The 18,746-nt window shown below is 38.3% G+C and overlaps 1 protein-coding gene across 6 annotated transcripts in view; it reads right to left on the bottom strand.

The window, feature by feature from the left end:
• The window catches only part of PHF21A (PHD finger protein 21A), a 134,989-nt gene that overhangs the window by 104,120 nt on the left and 12,123 nt on the right, over positions 1–18,746 (bottom strand). For 3 of the 6 annotated variants that reach the window (XM_050898115.1, XM_050898119.1, XM_050898120.1), the window contains exons 2-3: positions 18,151–18,281; positions 17,855–18,074 (exon numbers count right to left, since the gene is read on the bottom strand). The exons of 2 other annotated variants lie outside the window; for them this stretch is intronic. The gene's annotated coding sequence lies outside the window, so the exon portion shown is untranslated. The remainder of the gene's footprint in view (positions 1–17,854; positions 18,075–18,150; positions 18,282–18,746) is intronic. One more of the 6 variants, XM_050898117.1, reaches the window with a different exon arrangement.

The raw sequence follows: 18,746 nt of genomic DNA, 5'->3' as shown, positions 1-18,746 counted from the left end.
CAACTACAACTGTATCTCCATAATAAAAAAACTAAAAAAAAAAAAAAAAAAAATCTCACTGCTGTAGATGACTGACTCTGGAAAGCTAAACAAAACGGTTGGTACTACACATCTGCAAATACAGTCTTAGAATAAAAGAGCATGATTTTTATTTAAAAAAGAAAAATATTGTAGCACAAGTACACACAAACTGAAGAGAAAACTGTCACTTAAAAATAACAGCATGATTAACTGTTCCTTCCTTCCTTTTTTCCCCCCTACATAGAGACTCTCCTCCATAGCAGGACCCCAGCTTCATCAAGACTGAACTGTGCAGAAAAAAGCTGCACAGTTACAAACCTTCAGATTACATTTAACCACTCTGAAGGGCTGCAACCCCAGGCTGAGAACCCAGGGGCTCCCAAGGACAAAGTTAGGAACACCAGGAGTTTAATTGTGACTCCTCGAGTGATTTGCTGTGTTGCCTTGGAGAAGTCACTTAGAGAGGACCTAGACAGGGAATGGAAATACATTTGCATCCTCTTCTGTACATAATTTACTACAGGCTTTTTCTTAAGTGTTTAGAACAGGTTAATGTTTGAAAGTCAAGCCTTTGGAAATACAAAATACTTTAATTCCGCCCTCATACAAGTATAGTATTTTTACTGGCATCTCTGCCTCATTTAGCAGAGAGGACAAGCTTAAAGAATGAAGCATCAGTTGAGTAATTTCTTTTCATCCTGAGTTTTCAGTTTGCATGCTTTTTTTAATTCAACATCTAAGCTCTACAACAAATAAAGAATTGGTTTCCTCATAAGCAGCACACTAACGAGAGCCACAGAAAAACTTGTGCCTGATACAGGCAAGTTTTCTTAAATAGGGAACTGAGACAGAGAAATGAAGAACAAACATCCAAGACTGGTAACTCCAAGCATCCTAAACATACTTACGTTTTCCATTGCTCTTAACGTTTTTATAGTAGAGAACAGTTTATGACCAACTAAATCTGTAGCTTTGGTTCTTGACAATTCTCTGCATTTGTGGCTACTGGGAACTAACCCGGAATAGTATTAATGAAAAAGGTACCAGATAAAATCCACTCTATAGATGAAATGAGATTATTTCTTGTTCACAGCAAGAGTACATACACAAACTCACACTGCCTCTCTCACTCTCACTACAAAACACATTAGAAAGTCATGATTAGACAGCTCACGCTCACTCATATCAATAAAGAAGTCTGAAGAGTTTAGCATTTTGCAGGGTTTCTTAACAAAAACTTCAGCAAGTAGAAGTGTATCACAAAATATCAGCTACTCATTTTACTGAGGTTGCCTTTTGAAGGCTCTAGAAACACATGCTATAAGCTGTCCGAGGTATGAGTCTGCATGGCTAACTCTCAGATTATTACAGTATATTCTGCAATATTTGGGGGTTTTTAAAAGCCCAGCTCTGGGAGTCATATTTCTGTATCCACCTCTGCTTTCTATTAAGAACACTACCTTCTTCCCAAAACATACATATGATCAGAAGAAAAGCTTGAGCAATGCTTACCTATGTTTACTACAAGCTAAAAACAAAAAGCAATTAAAATTAGCGTTAACCAAATAAAACACTAAAGTTTTAGAAATACATTTTTCTTAGTGAGATTGACTGTTGAGAATCTGATGTTAGTGTTACTAACAGGAAGGGTAGTTTGATATATACATACACTTAAAGAAGTAATACACCCCTCGCCCCCCCAAAATAAAGGCTTTTAACCTTTACAACAATTCTATACAACATAAGTAAGGAAAAATACACCACCATTACCAAAACAATCATATTCTGCAGATCAACTTTAAAATTTTTGTTGAAGTTTGTAAATAAGGAGAAAAGTTACTCATTTCATGGGGCTGTTATGAAAACGAAGACCTCAAACACAAAACTCCTGTTTAAAGCTTGGTAGTCCCCGAGGACATCAGAAGAACTACACATGGTGGTTAAACATTTTAGCATACAGCACCTGAAGGTTTAAGTCTATTTAAATGCTAAGTATCTATATATTAAGATGTTTGGTTACATCACTCAGATACTTACTATTACCTTTAAGTTATACAATAAAGCTTATGCTACTGTAACCAGAGACTCATTTGGAAAAATGGGAGAAATGAAAAGTGATGCTTAGCCATTTTTTGTTTGCATTTTTCCTAACTCTAGAAGCTAGCACATGTTTACTGTTAGACCATGTAACTTTAATCAGGAACTTTATATGTACATATCACATTACAATATTTAATTATGTAAATTTTTTTTGCCAATAGGACCTTGTTCTTGTTCAGTGCACTGGATGGACTCAGATGAAAAAGGACTGATTGTTGTGCATAGGCAATTGTGAGCCTGACGTTGTTTCACATTTCAGAGCATTGCTTTACAATATTAAGGGTAAAGCATTAATTAAAAATAATGGGGTTTTTTTGGTGCAAAATACACTGCACACACAAGGGATTAACAGTTTTCTCCGGACCTCTGTCTTCAGATGTGAACTCCTCAAAGCACCAGGTCTCCTTTCTATATTTGAAAGGCATCCTGTATATAGAGAGCACTCTATCAGTATCTTCTAGGAAAACAAGTCATTACAGTTACTTTACCGTGATTTTCAAGTCAGAAATGAAACAACTCATATTCCTTAACAGGACAGGATTTCTGCAGTCTCAAGACAAAGTCAGACCAAACACAGCCCAGACGGGGGTATACAAGCTATTTCAAATTACATTATTATAAGGCTCATGTTTCAATGACCATCCTTAGAAGTGCCAGTGCTGTCGCTTCCGTGATTAAAAACAAGCCTCCCGTGTGCCAGTGCAGGGAATCTGATCTTGCCATTGTGCTGCAGCTGGGAGAACTCCCAGTCAGCTCCAGTAACACGTGCCAGGCAGGTGGTAAAGGGACCAACAGGATTGCCCAAGATAACTGAGACTGCACTGAAGCACACTAGTCATGCCTTCCAGTTTGTCCATCTGCACAACTCCTTTTAACTTCTCTCTTCCTCCTCCTTATCCCCACACAATACTGGTAGATAACTCCCACTAAAATGGTCAAGGAGCTTAGATTTTCTATTGATGCATACAGACAACCTACAGGATTCAAACTACAAACTTCAGTTCTGCCTCCGAGTTCCTTCTGCTGCTATGATTAGCCAGGAAACAGATGCAATTTGGAGTTTAAGACACCAGAAGCTGATTTCATTTGGGGATAGATTGCTTCACCTTCTCTAAAACAGTTTATAAAACCATCAAACTAAGTTTAAATGGAAGTGTGTGACACCATCATTCATCTTGGCAGAAGCAGTACTATATTTAACATATAGAAAATGAGCTAAAAGACTCGTAGCTAAAAAGACCATCCCTATTGTAAAGGCAAAACCACTCCACAACCTGATTTTTAAAATACCAACCAAAACTCGCCACGGCAGTCAGACACATGTAAGCAGATGAAGATTACCCTCTTAGCTCTGCTTGTCCTATGACTACAGCTCTGATAGGCATTAGTAACTCTTCCTGAACACAGTCTTTCCTGGCATCTAGGGGGTGGGGTGGGGGATGAGATCATGCTCACTAGCAAAATGAAAAACCACATTTGGCCTAGTGGAAAGTTAGCACAAGTATGTTTTAAAATCTCAGGATCGCCTCTCTCACCTCAGCAGATTTAAGGTATGTGGCTTTGCACTTTTTACCCATACATAAACCCCTCTTCTTTGAACAGTCTTAGTATATTTCTTGAATCAGAGAAGCCCCTCCTAAAGCCACTTACACTTGAAAGGGAAAAAGTTTGCATAATTTAACTCACCAAGGATTAACCTTTTAAGCCATCTTTAAAATAAAACACTCATCCTCCCACTTCTTATATACATATACCTTCTCTCCTTCTAAAAGAAAAAGAGAAAGGTGCTGCCATTTAAAAAAAACCCAAAACCAACACACAACAAATTCAATTCCCTGCTTTTCTATTCCCATATGATAAAATTGTTTCCCTGAATGCCTTATTTTTTTTTTAAATAAAAACTAAACTAAGAAATTACAGAAAGTCTGCCTCTCTAACCTATGACCATTAGTAAACGTGGCAGAAGTTCTTCCTGACTTGACACCAAGGGCTCAAGGTATTCCCCATCTAACCCCTTCTAACATTCATAAAATCACCATCAGTACAATTCTGCTTTTTGTACCCAGAAACCAGTGTATGGGGATGTTTTACAGCATTGTTGCATTCAAAAGTTGTGATGCTGCAGACAGAAATACGAACAAGAACAGTAAGCCTCACTTTGCTCAGCGAGTTACCATTCACCAGTTTTTAGATAAACACAAAACCACCTTCTATGCAGCATGGCTAAATTCCTGCTCATGTAAAAAGCTGGATGACCTGAACTTTTATTTTAGTGAATTACTTTGTTATTTAGAAGGACTGTTTATCTATACATACACTAAGAGGAACCCCCGGTCCTAATTAAGTTTATAAGTTTATGCTTTACTAACAGTGCAACAGCAAAGTTTCATATTTGAAGCAGGGAGCTAGAGAATTTTTTGCAAAAATTAAAAGATTTACATGATGTAAAGATATAAATCAGTGGAAAGCAAAGTCTGGCGTTTGTTTCCAAAGATTTTTGCTGCATTCTGCCATACTCCATAAAGTTGCTGGAAACGTGTTGGTTTTTTTTTTTTTTTTTAGAAAACAAAGTTTACTAATTAAACTTCAAAAAATGTCAGTTAATCTGTTAAGTCTTAAAACTGGAATTTTTCTTTTTTAATTATTTTCAACTTATTAACAAAGTACGCATACAGCTGGGAGGGAAAAACAGATGGAAGGTCAATAGAAAACAGAAGGAGTTGTCCCCTCCTAGCTGTACTAGCCCACTGTTTTGTCTCAAAATTTATAAGAAATGCAAAGGGAAGTTATTTGGAGGTTGGCTTTTTGGTTTGGTTTTTTTTTTTTAAATAACATGCCTAGAAAAATCAGTTCATTAACCTCTACTGTTCTTAAGGTGTGTTGTAAATTTCTCATTCCAGTCACTGAGAAGTTTCTGCCTTCCTTTCATCCTTCAGAGACAAAAGACTATTTGGGGAAAAGGAGATAGAGGAGAAGGAGTGGCGAGGAAGAGAAGACTGCTTACTAGAAAGAACACACAGAGTAAATCCTAGTAATTGATTTAGCAACTGAAGATGCAAGGAACAAGAAAAAATTAAGAAAACTCTGCTCCAGTACTGATTATTTTTTCCCCCCTCAAATTCCATTAAAAATGGAGGGATCTCTGATTTCTTGTTTTATTCTTTTAAACATGAGGAGAAATTTCATATTGAGTGCCAAACTATTTTTCCCGTTCTAGCAATCCATTTTATCTTGGAAAGAACTGGCTTGCAGGAACGATGTATTAGTGAGGCAGAAGTGCCTTAAGAGTTTTGGGAAGAGGTCCAGAGTACGAAAGGAGATGATCTGGGTAGTGCTGCAAGACTGCAGGCATGAAATGCAAAACTAGAGGTATCTGACTATCACTGGAAGTGCTACTGCACTTCTGATGGGGAGAACTTCAGGTATGTGCACATTCCCTGCTTGTACAAACTATTCTTTGAATTTTATCTACCAGAGACGTTCAGAGGACAAAAAAAAAAAAAATCAGAAAAGCAGCCAATGCCTCAACCACAAAACAGTGACATTCAAGGACAACTACGGCCTTCCATTTCCACAGCAGAAAGAAGTGCTATTAACTCAATCTGCCAGCAGGGGGAAATGCCAAACAAGTGAAAAAAAGTTAAAAGAGCAAAACACTAAAGATGAGGAATAAAATTAAACAAACCAAACCAATTCCCCCCCCCCCCCCCCCCCCCCCATATCCTCAGCAGTTAAGGAAGGGAAAGATTCTGCTCCTGGAGAGGGGAGGCAGGATAAAGGAAGTATATACGACTCAAAGTAACCGAGTATTTTGCTCATTCTTCCAGGCTTTAGAGAGGAAACAGTGAAAGTACTAGTCCAAAATATAAGCATTTAAGAACAGCACCAGCAAGCAAAAACAAGCTTTCGGTTTCAGTGTTAGCACAGAGCAACTGCAAATCAATTAAAGTTTTCTTAAATCTAGCGTTTCAATGAAGAGCAAAGTTTTGTGATTATACAACTGAGAGAACCAAAATGAAAGAATATGAATTTTTAAAGGACTATCCAACATGAATGTATGAACTAGTTTATTTAAAGTGAATACATATATTCTAGAAAATCATTCTGCATTACAGAAGACTTCCCATTACATTTATACAGAATCCCAGGAGTTTAGACTTTTTTTTTGCTGAAGAGGTTTCAGAACAGCAGGGGTCCCATTAGACACCCTGTTTTTCCTTCTACCTTATAAATATTATCTGTACACCATTTCCATGGTTACAAAGTACAGTGAAAACTACTTAAAAGGAGTATCAGTTAAGGCAATAAATCCGTGTTAAACATATTTTGATGAAGGGCAACTTGCATGCAACAGACAGGAAACAGACACAATTACACAATGCATTTCAAAATTAAGAAATAGAAAACCAAAATGTGAAAATTTGCTGAACAAAGAAATTTAACATGCATTTACAACGAAAAAAAGACAAGCCCTGCAATCACAAGGACTTTCAGTTTAAAGCATCATGGGCTAAGAATCACAAGGAGCAACGGGGAGATTTTCAGTGAGAGATTTATGGAGATTAGCTACACAAGCTTCTACTGATGTTACCTTCCCACAAATATCAGACAGAAGCTAGGTACACCTGTAATAATAAAGAAACATTTAAAGATGCAGATGAATTGTGATTAGTGGTTATATGGTAGGGCACCTTACAACAACAGGTAATCTTTTTACTTCCGTATTTATAAAGCTCTTTCAAAATCAGATGCTGTACTTTCAGAAAAGCTCTTTTCTCAGTGTGTCCATGAAATCTGCTAACTGAATGATAGTTGTTCAAGCATGCACAAGGAAAGATTAGACTAACAGTACATCAAGAGGTTTAAGTAAATCCCAGTTCTGCTCAGAGTTTATAGTTCTGCCTCCAGTTTCTCCACTTTCATTTAATTTATCCTGCAGCTGGAACACTCCCACAGGCAGCTAATCTATCCGACCAAGGCTCTCCCCTTTATGTTCTCTTCCAGCTGTGAAGTCCTACCACCAGCAGTCCCCACACTTTTTCTGGGGGGAGTGGGGTGTGAGGGGGTGTCACACTCCACAGAAAGTTCAAGTGATTCACAGATAGGTCTGGGGAGCACCAAGCACAAGCTTAAGCAGCAGGAGCATTGGGCTAGCAGCAGAAGGGAGACAACCTTCCTTCCTTCAGCAGTCACTGAGTTCCATAGTGTGCTATAGTGGGTAAGAGACCGAGGACTTTGCTGCTTTTCTTTTTAACTAAAGCAATCATCAAGGAGTCATCTTGCACTTTCCCCACCTGGTCAGAAGTTTGGTTTTTGAGTTATGTTTTCAGTGATCCAGTCACGTAGACACGTTCTTTTCATTTTGAAACTGGAAGACCTACAGGACGACTGGGGAAAAAGAGGCATCTGAGTTTGCCAGGTATCTGAATTCTGTTTGTTCTGCTTGTTACACAGGCAGAATAGAAACCAGTATTATTTTCTGCTTATCCTCATGATGGCACAGAGGATAACAGTTCTTTACTTGTTTACTGTATCATCCAGGAAAAGACTGTGTAAAAAGGTCAAGGAGAAAAATCATCATTTAAGACGTACTTTAAACACTAAAATTAAACCAACCTGTGCTGGTTTTGCTATGGGTCAACTTTCATGTCAATATACTGGAACAAGTACTGGTCCACACTTCCTGTCTGGCACAGTTCTTGTAATAAACTGGCCTCTTCAATTTAATTATTTTAGCACATGCATTAAAAATAAGCCATTTCATGTATACAAAGTACAGCAGCATAAACTTGAAAATTAGCTGCTAAGGGACATTCTTGTGTTCTGTATTTTATGATACTGAAAAATACTTAAAATAATACAGGAGTTCATTTTATCTTTTGTAGAACTTCGGTTTTAACAGGAAGCAAGATGGCTCAAAATGAGAAACTATACATAATTTCTTGCCTTTACAACACTACAGATCACTGGCTCTACTATGTCACAGGCCTCTGAATAATTGTCAGAAGACAATATGAAAATGATTTGTTAGTGAACAGATGTTCACATGACAAAAGTATCAAAGAACAATCACTTGTTTCTTAATCTGTCTTTAGATTTTAAGAACAAGATGAAAAAGGTAATGCTTCTCACCTGCTAGAAGTGATTTTTTTTTCCTCGAAAGAATACTGGCAATTTAATTTCACACAGTTCCATGCAAAAAAAGTCTCAGACTTCTGTTGATTCTGTTGGGTGCTATGAACCCTGTAAAAGGCAGCTGGGACCCTCTGCTGCTACCAGAAAGGTATCACATTTTCCTCTCCTCTTGAATAAATACAACACCTGTTCTAAGTACAGCCTGCTAACATTTACTAAAAAACATTCTCATTCTACATTTGAATTTGATTTGCTTTTTAGTCAAACTTTTTTTATTTCACCAGCTATTATTTCATTATACTATGTTGTCATTTCAGCATTCCTGATCTCCTGAGCAGAGACCCACAAAAAAAAAAAAACAAACCCAAAAAGAAATAAAAAAAAGACCAGCTTAAGACCCTCTGACAGTAAGTACAGTATGCTCTGTGTATAGTTTAAATAAAGAAAACAAACAGCTTTAGGGTTTTCATGAGTTTCTAGTTTTGTGTACTGATATGATAGAGCACTTAAAGGCATCAACATGTTTTACAAGTAGTCTAAATAAAAAGGCAGTAAACAGTATTAGGTAAAACATGCTCGTTTCAAACTCTGAACTAAACAGAATATTGAAAGCTCCTTTCTCTCCCCCTCCATCCCAAAATAAAAGCGTGAGTGAGAAGGGATTTCATTACATTCTTAAAACTGTTATAAGTGAAGTCAAATCCAGCCACTCGCATTTAGCATGCAGGCTGTACACACTCCCAAGTACGTCACACTGAGAAAACACGCTTGCTGAGCTATCTGCCTTCCCAAGGCCTCCAACGCAACTGTCGCTAGGCCTAAATCAGGTAGGCTCTGTGTGCAGTGCTGCTGCAGATGAGCAGGAGTCCACCCCTTCTCCCCATTTCCCTTCAGATATAAACTACCAGATCATTCCAGCATCAGCTTTTTTTCTCTGCTTCCTTTAGCTGTAGTGTCTCTATTTAAAAAAATGAGGGAATCACAATTTACTGTGCAAGATTTGGCCCTAATTTTTTTCTTCTTTACTGCATCAGCCACCCTGCAGCTTCTGAGCCATCAGCAGCTGTTGTTTTTTGTTCCTTGAATGCAACAGGACTTAGTCTGCTGGGCTGCATCACTGTTTTCACAGCATACCTCTAAGGGGAAAAAAAATCCCCTCTTCTCACTTGCTTCCTGCTGGGCTCTCTGAACATTCACGTTTCTCCATTCTCTCAACAGATACACAAGTCCAACACTGGTTCAATATTCACACATTTCTCTCTCTTTCAACACCAATTTCTTACTCCCCTGTTTATTTTCATACAAAGCTATTAAATAAAAGTGCAATTAAGTGGTGGCCCAAGTACCTCAAGTGTTCTCTTATAGGGAACTTGATTTCTCTGCCAGGTTAATCCCACTCTGACAACTACTTTAAGCCTTTTACTTTATCTAATTCAGCATTTTTCCCGCTCTTAGGATTCCTAATCTACCTTGTAGCTTTGCAACACCCAGGTTCAGGACAAAAAAAACCAAAAACACACAACCAAAAAAACAACCAAAAAACCCCACTTTTGTCTCTATATAGCATGAACTTTCTCATCCAGACAAGATGGAACAACACCGAGACAAAAACCACATTTTCTAATAGCTTTACCCTGAATAACATTTTGAGTAAAGTACTTGATGCAACACAGTCTCATGAGACTGACACAAAACTACTGGGGAAACACAACAGCATGAACTAAGGTATAATGAAGTCTCAAAATTCATCTTCACCAGGCCAAACAAAAAGGGGTAACATTCTGGAGGTCAAACATATCAGAATACTGCACTAAAAAAACCCCAGAAAACACCAAAACACTTTAAAGAACACCAAGACTTAGAGGTAAGTACAGAAACATACACTTTACTTGAATACTGGAGACAAAAATGGTTTCATTGTACTTTTTCTTTAAAAAAAAAAATCCACACAAAAAAATCAAAACCAAACCCCTCCAAAAAAACACCACAGTTTGTTCCTTCCAGGGAATGGTCCACAGCAATTCAAAACCAAAAGATTTCCCAGACAATCCAGAGTATATGCAACTTTTTTTTTTTTTAAATATGTAATTACTTAAGCAGTGATTTAACTAGCTCATTGTAATGGAAACCCTGACAACACTTGATACATAAAACATTTATGACAGAGTCCTAAAGAATTCACTATTAGACAACAACCAAAAAGATGGACAAATGAGAACAAGTTTATATACACACCTTGGAAACACTTGTTTTCTCTTCCCCATTACAGATTTGTTTTCTGATCTCAAAATCTGAGCAGCTGTTTGCCCCTGTCTATTCTGCACAATATACCTGAACTAAATTACAAGGTTTATTTCAGTCCCTTGTCTTCCAAGAAACACCTGCCCTAGAAGGAAGGAAAAGCAGGAGTACACCACTCTCCACACCTTTTTCAGCCTCCTCTGCTGCAAGAAAACATATATCCTCGTACCAGGCAGGAGGTATTTAAGTTCCCAAAACAAACTCAAGCATTTTAAAGAATTCTAAAACAAGAGGCATTTAATGTCTCGGAAGTCACTCCTAGTGAATAATAGCTCCTACTGCCATTTTAACCTGTGCTAAATGGCATATTTTCAAATCATTTATTGGAGAAACATTAAGAATTTCAATTATTTCAGCCCTTTCTATTTTCTCAAGTTGCATTAACAAGCACATTATATCTGGCACATGTTCTGTGGGGGAAGTGGCTTGCATATCATCCTTTCATACACACTACCGGCTCCAGTCCTGGAAGAAGACAGAACGCTGAGAAGTACTTTTTTTCTGAAGAGGACAGGATGGTTGTTTAGTGAACAGACCAAAGGACCCTGGGATCAGCAGTAGCATGTGTTGCCAATTTCAGAACTAGTTCATTTGAACAGCCTCTGTCAAGTCACTTAAAGTGTTTCATCTTCCAAATACAAGCACACAATAATGATACCTGGTTTATAACAATGCAAGTATTCATTTCTTGGCTTTGTATGTCTTTAGAAGTGTCTGAATAAAGTTCACTAATACACAAAACAATGGTTTGTCCAGGTAAAGACAGAACCAAGGCAAGCTTCAGCTGCTTAGTTCACATGTGCTACAAAACCAAAACACATTATTGAGACTTCTCATTCATGAACATGTAAAACTGTCAGTCTTACTTTTTCAAAATCTGCATAAAAGTTCTTATACAAGCAGTCAAGATAACAGTAATTTTTATGAATTAAACTTTTTGTAGTTATTAAGTTCCTGCTGCAGTCACACAGTACACTAGAGACTGTCCAAATTCCACCAGAGATTAATACTAACCTACCAAAAAAAAAATTTTTTTCCACAACTTGCGAAGCATCACAAGTATGCACCCACACAAAAGCAAAAGCTCCTAAGAGCTTCTGAATATAATAATGTAAAATTATAATTCAAATTACCAAATGCACAAATAGCAAGGAAGTTGAAAGGGGGCTGATTCCCCCAACGATAATCTAAACCACCTAGATAGCTGAAAATTTGTACAATCTGTACACATTGAGCAAAGCTGAAGTAAAGGATGCAATTCCTACAACGGGTAAATCGTTACAGTCTGGATTTCACATCTGCATGTTCATACATGAAGCATTAGTCGTCTTATCCTCCAGGCTAGAAGTCTTCTGGACAGAAGTGTCTGTCGCAGCCCTTCTTTCTACCCCTCAGATATGATAAGAAAGAACACATGTATGACTGTCACTCTAATTATTTAATCCCCAATCAATACGTAAAGCAGCAAGGGAAAGGTAAATTCACATGTAGAAGCATAATAATAAAAAGCATTATTTTCTAGCAATATTTCTTCTCTGAGAAGTGTCTATTCCCACTTTCCTAAAAATTCAACTAGTTAATACAAACTCCCCCAAAAATCAAACTGAGATGTTCTAGTTAAACAAGGATTAAACCTATGAGAGTTAACACCTGCCCTTTGCCTGACAGTCAAACTGCCTTAAAACTGATCATAATATCCCTCATTGAGATCAATGCTGGGTGAGTGAGAAGTTTTGTCTTTCAAACCAGAGTTTCAAATAAAAACTATGAAAATCCTCCTAAGATGACAAAAAGAGATAAGCAGTGGATTCTTTATATTTATTCAAAAAATAAGCTTACAGCTGGTCATAACAAAAACATGACAGACTTGGTTAAAAAGGCAAGACAGGGACTTCCACAACCTGGAAGAGGAAAGAACTGAAAAAAAGAGGCAGGGAATGCCACTACCTACTGGAGGTGATATAGTTCATGGTTCTAAGCTTACAAAGCACTGGCCATTTAAACTATCATTCAAAAAAAAAAAAAATTCACATCTCTGAGGAACACTCTCTTCTAAGCATTCACAGAGAAGATTGCAATCTTAATGAAATGAAGCTTTTGGACATCCAACTTCAAAGCAAAAGAAAAGGGACACTGGAATATATACATCTTGAACAGCAGAAGGTTCATACACCATGTTGCATCAAAAACAAAAAGGAAGGTGAACCCATTTGTATACCTCACACCACCTTAGAGCAAAATAAATGAGAGGACCTTCCCCTTCTTAAGAATATTAAAAGACTGAAAAGAAAGAAAGCACTAAACAGCCAAAAAGCAGGGAAGTTACCACAACAAGGATCAGGGTTGAGTCCGTGAACATATTTTAACTGATCTGGCAAAAAGGGAGGCTGCAGACATTATGATGCTTTCCATTATTCCAGATAGTTAAAATTAAAGCAAACTTCAAAGAGTTATATGGGATCTGATAATACCAAATGATTGATTTTCATTTGTCATTTTATTGTCCTGTGTCGACAAGTGCAAAGTAACATACTCAGAGGAAAAAATAACCCTAGCTATAAGTACACAATGATGAGTCTAAACTAGGCATTACTACTTACAAAAAAAGTGTTGAGATTATTGCAAGCAAACAGTTCAACTCCCAGCAGCAAGAAGTCAGAGAATATCTGAGAAGGTATTAGAAACAGAACAGAGAACAAACAGGGAACATTCTGCTGTGATGCACGCTGCACGTAGTTCTGGCTGCTCCACCTCAAAAAGGGGAGAGCTAGAAATGTTACGTAGAGGAATGACAACTAGGGAGTATGTTTAAAACAAATGAAACTATTTTTCTCACATCAATCCATCATGCATACAGAAAATGCAGTTAAACTGCATGGAACTTGCTGCTGTGGAACACTATGGAAGCCACGGATATAAATGAGTTCAAAAAGGCAGCAAACAAATTCACCTATAAATAGTTTGATGTTGCTATTCACAGTGCAATAGCCCAAATGTAGCTTCCATCTCAGGCAGCGCCTAAGCAAGTGTCTGTCAGAAATTTACTGTTAATATTTCAGCAGCTGACAGAATTCACCCATTTCCTACGCCGTTCAGTCAGCTGCTGCTGCTGGCCACCGATAAAGGCAAGATGCCGGATTAGATGGACATTTGGTCCAGCACAGTATGTTAGTTCTTACATTTAATCACATTGAGCAGCCATACCAGTGTATGTCTTGGGTTGCTTTGGAGGTTGGTTCTTCTGGTAAATAAACCAGGCTATAATTCAAGCATGTAATGTTAAAAGCAGAAATTGTAACTTCTGAAGCAGAAATCAAACTGGTTTACGCTTATTGTATAATATAATGCAACACTGAAAGACATGATCAAATATTCAAGGGTGTGGGGTTTTTTTGTTTTTATATAACCCATCAGACTGCTGAAAAATTCTCCTATAAGCCCCTTACTAATCAGGATGTCAACCCAAGGAGATCCAGGCAGTTAGTCTCTCCTAACCGAGAAAGGCCCAGAAAGTTGGAAAGCAGCACTAAACATAAGCCATGGATGTTTGCTGGAAAAACTGCCAAGACCCATTTAAGATTGGCAACAATTTGGCTTCCTCCCAGCTGACCAGAGGAAAGGTCTCCTGAACCAATGGATTCAAAGGGGACATGTAGATGAATGTCTGACTCCTCTCCAAGAAAACTGAACTTGCCAAAGTCATCAGGTCCTGTCTGACCCTGGAGCAGTACTGGATGCTCTCCTTTTTAATAAGGAAGTCTAGCTGAAGAAGTACTACTGTCGCAGAAAATGCATAACCTCAAGCTGAGGCCCAGGACAAACATCAAACAGAATTCTGCTAGGAAGTACTGCTAATCCTGCTAGAAAGCACTGCCTAAACAATTTGGTGAATGTCTGCTTTCTCATCACTGTCAGCTTCCTTCTCTTCTGACAGATGAGCTTTTGAAGATAGCCAAGCTGAAAGCCATGTAGGATAAACAAGCAGGTCTCAATCTGTGAGAAACACAGAAGTTTCATTTTCTAGAGCCCAAATTACAATGGGTCTGGAAAACAAAGCACGTGTCCGGTATACACCACCTTTCAGTACTGCTGTAGGCAGTACGATGAAGATGGATGTACCCAATAAGCTTATCATCCTTATCAGGAACAAGCAAGTATCAAGGATAAAAATGTATAAAAAAAGAGCAGAAGCTTTGTGATCAGTTTCATGAAGATGCAGACATTGCCTCAATAAAATTATTGCTCAGCTACACTGGTGAGAAAGCTGACCACGATCCATTTTACATGAGAAATCTCGTTAAGTCACACAAAAAGACAACAAAATAAGAATTTCAGGCTGCGCTACATTTTGTTTTCATTTCACACAGGGGGTAGTATCATTTTGTTATTTAAATAACCTTCTGCTTACAGAGTCACACAGGTTGGTTTGGGGTTCTTTTGTTTTGTTTTGGGAGCGGGGGTTGTTACCTAGGCCAGTAATAGCATTGAAATTGGTCCTGCTGAAAGAAAACAGCAACAAAACGCCCTTGTCATCCTAAAGATCATTTGTGCAAACTACACCGGCAACAAATAGCACTACAAACTAACAATTCAAGGAAATTGGCACTCTTATTTGTAGTTGGGAACTTCAGATTTACTAGATGTTTTCTCACTCCATGCTGGCATAGGCTGAATGTTTCAGGTTGAATTTGCTGGTATCCCCAAGAGAACCGCAAGAAGATTTAATCATAAGGGGGGGGTGTGTACTGAGTCTATTCATGCTTCAGTGCTTCTGCTGATCATCCATGGGGCAACATTTCTCTCTTCTGCATCCCACCAGTAACACCCATCACAGATGCATAATTTGTCTTCCAGATACATAACTTGGAAAGTTTTCTTCTGAAGTGCCCCATCTCTCCCTGAGGGCAAATTCTAGTACTAAGCAAGATATAAAAGAGCTCTAAGCAATACCAGAAACCTCTCAAATCTCATTCACATTTTTTGCTCACAATAAAAACCAAATGCTTATCCTCTTGCTCTCCTCCTAAGTTCAAGGGGAGTTTCTGCTCTCTTCCGTATCTGCTGATACTTCAACTATTACACAGGAAAACTCACTTGATTTCGATATATTCCAAAATACAGGCAATGATTTTGATGCATCTACTTTTCTCACACATTAGGCTGCGTGGAGACAGAGGAAGAACTGGACAACTGTATGGATGTCTCCACATTTATGCCCATTTGCCTGCAATTCCAAGCCATTGGTCTTAGCGATGATGCAGGCTGACCCTTCCAGTGCAGTACAGTTCTCATGTTGGTTTACTTCACATTTCCATGACACTTGCATATGAAGCAGAACTGCTTCCTTTGGCAACATGGAGAACAAGAATTGAAAGTCTTCTCTCTGAAAAACGCAGTGCCAGCCAACACTATCTCTTTGGATCTCAGGCCTTTAATGCCAAGGGAATATACCTGAGAATTATTTTAGAAACATCATTTCATTAAGCAGTGGTGATGTAAGTGGGACTTACATGAACATGAACACATGCACATGAACAGGAGAAGCATGCCCATCACTAAACTGTTAACACAAGAAGATACTCCAGGAAGTTTCATTACACCCATCTATTAATCAAGAGATCACCAAAACCAGAATTCTACTTCACAGAAGTCACATTGTAGAGTACGAGACGCGATGGTTACTGAAGTTGCCTTGTATTTGGCCTTGAAGCCGTCTCCACAGTTACAGAGTTAAGATGTCACAACATAAAAACACGTCAGTAAAGAGGCTGTACTAAACCAGCTTACTGCCGAAAGTCAACCCCAGGCTTATGCAGAACCAGAGTCTCAAAACCTGAACAACTCTCATGAAACATTAGAGGGGTATTTGTCAAAGTTCCTGAGCTCCACAAATACTCTAAGACACCAGGAGACACCACAAGTAGTGCCATTAAGGGTTGTAAATGGAGATACTCCAGAACAAGAAACATGCATTTAAAAGATCATGATTCAATATCCCACCAGAGCCCAAGAGCCTAATGCCATGGGTAGTCACAGAATCAATCACATGGAGTTCTAAGCATCGGACTCACACCTTTAAGTGAGCTATTTACAGTAGACAGTGAGGCATATAACAAAAAGGGAGCCATACCTTTCATGTTTGCATTGGAATATAGTGTCCTTATTAAGCAGCACTAAAAGAGTTAGTGGAAGCAACACTGGACCCAGCCAACTGGGACAGATGCAGAAATTTGGGTATTGCTGACTCTGCTGATCTTCCACTTGGAAAAGGCATTTGTCCAAATTAACAGAACAAGATATCTGTCCCTGAACAGTACTCACTTGGGAGGATTGGAGAATTCTGCTCACATAAGCTGTACACAAAATAGTTTTCACAAGTGGTTAAGACTTCAGCACTGACGACACTAGGTACTCAGTGTTACTCTTACCGTGCATTGAACCATGCCACACAACTAGCTATGTTAAGTCCTTTGTACCAGACTCAGAAAGTATGATACAGAAACAGTGATATCATACAGTAAAGTTACTGGAACCTCATTCACACACTGGTCATAGACAAAGTACATTCTGGAGATGCTTCAATTTGCTAAATGTAAGCACTAACCTTAACTCTGACCCTCTGGATACATTTAGGGTGTGTGCCCATGTAACAGTATATGTAAAAACATAATCATGCCCACACGATAATATGCAATTTCTTGCATTAATTGTAGGGTAATGCAACGGAGCTAGAAAGGTGGACAAAAAAATTTCAACAGCAACAATGACCACCACCATCTTTCTTCTATATTTTTTTCAGGTTCTGCAGAACTTAACTCAGGACTGTTTCTTGGCACCAGTGCTTACCTATGCAACTCAGATTTCACTGGATTTCAAATTTACATTTATTGATCATTATCTCCCCTGTGCATCAGAAGGTCTCCTATCCCCATGCAAACCTCTACTCTTCCTTCAACCCAAGACAGCCTAATAAAAAAAAATATCCAAAACTTCAAAAACAAAGTACTGTATTTATTTTGTACAACCAGTTTTACAAGAATCTCACCTCCTTTCGGGCAAGCACTACCTATTTGTACACCACCCGTACTTAATCAGTAAATCATTTTTAGGCTCATTTTTGCTTACATCGTAGCAACGTTCAGGACTTGAAGGAAGAAGGCAGTTTACTGCATCAAACACACAAGTGAGGGCCTTCATTCCTAGCTTAAGGTCTTCAATAAATTTACCGCAAAGCAGAATAAATCAATTTCTCTCTGCCTCAGTTTCTAATCCGAAACATGGGAATAATACTACTTACCAGACTGACCTGTTATCTTTCAAGGTGAGCAGATTCTCCAATAACAACAGGCACACCTATACTCAAGTGAATAAACTATGCTGATTCACAACAGCAGACTGCCTGGGCCAAATTCCACGCAGTATTAACAAGTCAACAGGAAGCACTCCAAAACTATTACACTGATGTGCTCTGATCTTCCTTCCCCTACATTCCAGTCAGCTGGCACTCTTGCTGCTCCCTGAAAATATACAGGCACAGGTATCAACCTCAAATTCTGTCTTCCCTTCCCCTTTTATTATATTCTCCCTCCTTACCCCTTAAAGGCCTTTTTTTTTTTCTTCCTTCTCCTCAAAAGCACACAAACGGGAACTGTAGCATCTGGAGAATGGTATTTGTAGCTGGGGTAGTCACACTCAGTGTGGGAGTACTGATGGTAGTCACTAATCTGAAAGGAAGAATTCAAGTAACCATACACTTAATAGAAGTTCCTTTCTTCTCAAAACCATGATTATTCAATATAAGTAAAGAGATTTACACACTATATCACATAAATGTAACACTTTGGCCAATCACTGTGCCAATCCAACATGGAATCACGTAAGTATACAATTAGTGTTTAATGGAAGAAATGCTGAGTGCAAGACTGCTGTACAATGGAAGTAGACTTCAGCTACAAGAAAAACCAAGTGTCCAAAACATTTTTACTCGCGCTGATTGCCATGGATTTTTAATGATTGCTTACTTAAAATAAGAAGACTAAACTGTAGATTTATTTTATTTTTAGTGGCTACTATAATCAACTGAAAGGCAATACCATTTTCAACTTTCACAATACTGATAAGAGACTGAAAGGGTATCATGGAGCATGGTATGATTATGCTTTCTAAACAAAAGGATCGGCAGTTTGAAG

This window comes from Gymnogyps californianus, chromosome 5 (genome assembly GCF_018139145.2).
Source record: "Gymnogyps californianus isolate 813 chromosome 5, ASM1813914v2, whole genome shotgun sequence".
In the NCBI taxonomy this organism is placed as follows: Eukaryota; Metazoa; Chordata; class Aves; order Accipitriformes; family Cathartidae; genus Gymnogyps; species Gymnogyps californianus.
Note: the sequence above shows the minus strand (reverse complement) of the source record. Positions and strands in the feature narration are given on the sequence as shown.